General features: G+C 47.2%; 1 protein-coding gene across 1 annotated transcript in view; it reads left to right on the forward strand.

The window, feature by feature from the left end:
• Positions 1-840: 840 nt before the first annotated feature.
• stmn4 (stathmin-like 4) overlaps positions 841-4,833 on the forward strand; it is a 12,414-nt gene continuing 8,421 nt past the window's right edge. The window contains exon 1 of the mRNA XM_079214919.1: positions 841-902. The gene's annotated coding sequence lies outside the window, so the exon portion shown is untranslated. The remainder of the gene's footprint in view (positions 903-4,833) is intronic.

Raw genomic sequence — 4,833 nt, forward strand, 5'->3', positions numbered from 1 at the left:
ATACCATTACATCATCATACTGTGTTGTGCTTTAAAGTTCTATTCTAAGCACAAACTCAGCTGCAAAGTCAGATAACGCCGGAGGAACCTGAGCAAAGCTGGACTATCAGAGTGGAAGACTTCCTGACGACCTCTGACCTCCAGCATCCAATGGTCCTGATAGAAGGAGAAGAGCAGAGTTTGTGATCTCAACACATTTATACAATATTACAATATTTCATGAAGAGCTTCTCGCTGTGAAGGTTCTCTACTTGTTCCTGTATGTTATGGGTTCTAAATAATTTAGAGTCCTGCGTGCATCTAAGCTGGGACCCCTGCTGAGACACACACACACACACACACACACACACACACACACACACACACAGACACACACACAGACACAGACACACACACACACAAACAGACACACACACATACACACACAGACACACACACATACACACACACAGACACACACATACACAAACACACAAACAGTCACACACACACACAGACACACAGAGAGACACACACACACACACGACCAATCTTCACCAATTTCTCCCACTATTTCACTCAACTCTCCACCATGCATAATATCCGTGCACACACACACTCTCTCTCACAAACACACACACACACACACACACACACACTCCTGCAGCACGTAATAAGCAGCGGTCCCGCCGCCCACCCTGCAGCACAAAGAGCCCTCGACCCTCCCCCGATCCTTCCACTGGGCTCTCATTGGCCGAGAGGCCCCGATGCCGGCCGTGTCTCGGGCCAATCAGACGTCTCCGAGGTGATGTCATGGAGGCAGCGTTGGTGCTGATGCTGTTGCCCGGCGCCTGTATCCGTGCAGCCAGACGGGGTAACCGTAGTCACCGGTCCATCAGCAGCGAAGACGGGGACAGAGGGGGGTGAGTCTGCATCGCAACGACTTCTGTGTGTGTGTGTGTGTGTGTGTGTGTGTGTGTGTGTGTGTGTGTGTGTGTGTGTGTGTGTGTGTGTGAGAGAGAGAGAGTGTGTGCACGGATATTATGCATGGTGGAGAGTTGTAGTGGGAGAAATTGGTAAGGATTGGTCGTGTGTGTGTGTGTGTGTGTGTGTGTGTGTGTGTGTGTGTGTGTGTGTGTGTGTGTGTGTGTGTGTGTGTGTGTGATGCAGTGGCTGACGAGAGGAGGAAGAGAACTCGGTGTACAAACTGTTCGCTGTGGAGCGTGAAACATTTATTATTCATCCTCCGCGTGTGAAGACGCCGCTTTGTGTCTGCGTTCAGGAAGCAGAGAGGAACTGAGTCTGTACGCGCTTTGTGGCGACAAGGTGTGTGTGTGTGTGTGTGTGTGTGTGTGTGTGTGTGTGTGTGTGTGTGTGTGTGTGTGTGTGTGCACAGATAGTTTTCAAAAAGATCCCATTTTTCTCATATTTTTGGTAATTTTGGAGCGTTCAGCGTTGCTCCCCTCAGGCTCCAGGTGTGTTAGTGTGTGTGCAGGTATTCAGGATGAGAACAGATGATTCACTAAATGAATCTCTGTGAAACCCGGAGAACCAAACCGACTGAATCAAAATGACTCGTGAAGATGTCGGTTATGGACTACATTTACCAACGCTGATATTCTCATATTCTATATGGCACAGGGAGATGAGCTGTGTCTGTTATAACAGCTCATCCTATAGGAAATCAAGATATTAATTGTATTATATTAATTCCGAAATTATCAGCAATGTAAGATTGCTTTCATGCATGAACACAGAAATGTAAACGCCAATTTAGGTTTAAAAACCACAATTTGCCACTTTCAGGGGGTTTTACAGCAGTATATTAGTTCTTGGCCACAAACATACACTTTATTAGAGTATCTGCTGGTTGCCTGGCAACTAGACCACACCAAAAATGTGTCCGGTAAATAAATAACTTCCCCATAAAACCAAACATTGTTATTCTGACACTTTGGTTTTGTACAGATAACAACATTTTAATTTGTGACCTTTAGCGCTGCTGGAGGCAGCTTCTGCTACAGAGGGACGGAGCCCGGCTAGCTGGCTTTATGCTAAGCTAAGCTAACCGACTGCTGGATACAGCTTCATATTCAGTATCTTACGCTCATCAAGAAAGAGGAATGCTAAAATGTTAAACTTTGGCTTTAGATTCAACATTTAATTTAATTTAATTCATTAGCTATGGTTTATATTATTTTTATATGCAATTATTAACTCTTTTTCAAAACCCATATTATGTACAAGTCCTCACAGGGAGAGGGAGCACCCTCCCTCCTGCGTCCTCACAGGGAGAGGGAGCACCCTCCCTCCTGGGTCCTCACAGGGAGAGGGAGCACCCTCCCTCCTGGGTCCTCACAGGGAGAGGGAGCACCCTCCCTCTCTCCTGCGTCCTCACAGGGAGAGGGAGCACCCTCCCTCCTGGGTCCTCACAGGGAGAGGGAGCACCCTCCCTCCCTCCTGCAGCAGGAAGCAGAGCATTGATCTGCAGCCGGGTGCTTCCATCAGAGGAGCAGCAGCTGTGTGTTCCAGTGTATAGAGGTGCTGTCTGATTAGTATGCAACACCTTAACGTATACAGTATACGCTGTGTGTGTGTGTGTGTGTGTGTGTGTGTGTGTGTGTGTGTGTGTGTGTGTGTGTGTGTCCTTGTCAGGGTGGCCAGGTGAGCATGTGCTCCTCACTGTAATGAGACAGCCTCTTTGTCATAGGCTGTCTCATTAGAACACTAGTCCTCAGGCTCTGCACAAGCTGTAAGGTAGAGAGAGAGGTAGGTAGGTCGGTAGGTAGGTAGGTAGATAGGGAGGGAGGGAGGTAGGTAGGTAGATAGGTAGGTAGGTAGGTAGGTAGGTAGGTAGGTAGGTAGGTAGGGAGGGACGGAGGTATAGGTAGGTATAGGGAGGGAGGGAGGTAGGTAGGTAGATATAGGTAGGGAGGGAGGGAGGGAGGTATAGAGGTAGGGAGGGAGGGAGGGAGGTATGGAGGTAGGGAGGGAGGTAGGTAGGTAGGGAGGTAGGTAGGGAGGTAGGTAGGGAGGTAGGGAGGGAGGTAGGTAGGTAGGTAGGTATAGGTAGGGAGGGAGGTATGGAGGTAGGGAGGGAGGTTGGTAGGTAGGGAGGTAGGTAGGGAGGTAGGGAGGGAGGGAGGTAGGTAGGTAGGTAGGTAGGTAGGTAGGTATAGGTAGGGAGGGAGGTATGGAGGTAGGGAGGGAGGTTGGTAGGTAGAGAGAGAGAGAGATAATGGGTTGTCAAAATTGTTCAGCATTTTGATAAATGGGGTTACATGTAAAGATTGATACAGCTCTCTTGGCTAAGTGGTTTTCCTAGCTTAGCATAAAGACTGGTAGCATGGGAAAGAGCTAACTTTCAGGTTCAAACCCACTAACACCTCTAACGCTTGCTACTCAACACGGTTGACAACACTGGACGTTACACATGTCCACTAGCGTTCAGCTAGTGTAGCTGCTTTAGCTACCTTAGCTACTTTAGCTAAACCATGCAACGTTTAGCTGGCTATTGTTTTCCAGTAAGTGGGGTAGAAAACACACAGTGTATATTCAGTGTATATTCAGTGTGTATTCAGTGTATATTCAGTGTATATTGAGTGTATATTCAGTGTATATTCAGTGTATATTCAGTATATATTCAGTGTATATTCAGTGTGTATTCAGTGTATATTCAGTGTATATTCAGTGTGTATTCAGTGTATATTCAGTGTATATTCAGTGTATATTCAGTGTGTATTCACATACTTCATTTGCTTCAACGCCGAGGTCCTCGTGGACACTCATCACACAGGAGGAGGGTGCTTCTGATACTGAGAACTGAAGCCAAACTTCATTAGAGCGTGCACTCAGCCAACGAACTGTGCAGCGCTCCTGGAACCTCGTGGGATACAATTCTCCATTTAGCTGACATTTAAGTATTCAAGACCTTTTGTTGATTTGATTAACGGGGATCAGCAATGCTGCAGGAAGTTGTGTCCGTCTTTTGAAACACGATCATTGAAACCTTTGCTGTCTCATTACAGAAGCTTCTCCTTCACACGTCTGTTTGCTCCACCGATTCACGACGTCCCTCAGATGCCCATCAATGCAGTGTTGACGAGACCATCTGACAGGGGGGGGGGGAGAGAGAGAAAGGGGAATAGACAGAGAGAGGGGGGGATGACAGGTGGTGGAAGGTCTGGTGAGACAGTTCTTTGCTTCTGTTCTCTCTCCCTCTCTCTCTCTCTATTCCCTCCCCCCCCCCCTCTATCTCCCTCTCTCTTTCCACTGACGGAGCTTTTCAATACAGCCCGGTCTGCACCTCTTTTCCCACCGTTCAGGTGGTTGTGGGAACCAGGCCGGGCATCAAATAGTGCTGTGCAGTTTACCAGTTCCATACAGTATAAATTTAAGTGACGCATTGCCGTAGACTGTTGTCACTCTTCAGCAGGCAGTAACATTTCATTTTCACAGCTTTAGCTCAAGGCAAAGTGGGCAGAGCTACTTTGCCTTGAGCTATGTGTCAGGGGTAAGAAGTCATGGTTTCACATGTATAAATGTACATCGCCGAACTGCAGGCCTGGTAAAAATAGACATCTATTAAAGCCGGAAAAAAAAGTTCCAAAAAATGACTCTCTAGCGCCCCCTACAAGCGCCCAGAATGTTTTTTTGACTTGAAAAAATTTAACGCACAGCCCCAGCACCACCTACTGGCGAAACTAAATCAGCCAAACAGCATTTGATTTACATGCAATTTAAATGACCTGGTCTACATTTCACTCAGAGAAACATGATGCACAGTATATGTTCAAATTGTCATAGCGCCACCTACTGGCGAAACCAAATAGACCAAACAGCATCGGATTTACA

Source organism: Taurulus bubalis (genome assembly GCF_910589615.1).
Source record: "Taurulus bubalis genome assembly, chromosome: 3".
In the NCBI taxonomy this organism is placed as follows: domain Eukaryota; kingdom Metazoa; phylum Chordata; class Actinopteri; order Perciformes; family Cottidae; genus Taurulus; species Taurulus bubalis.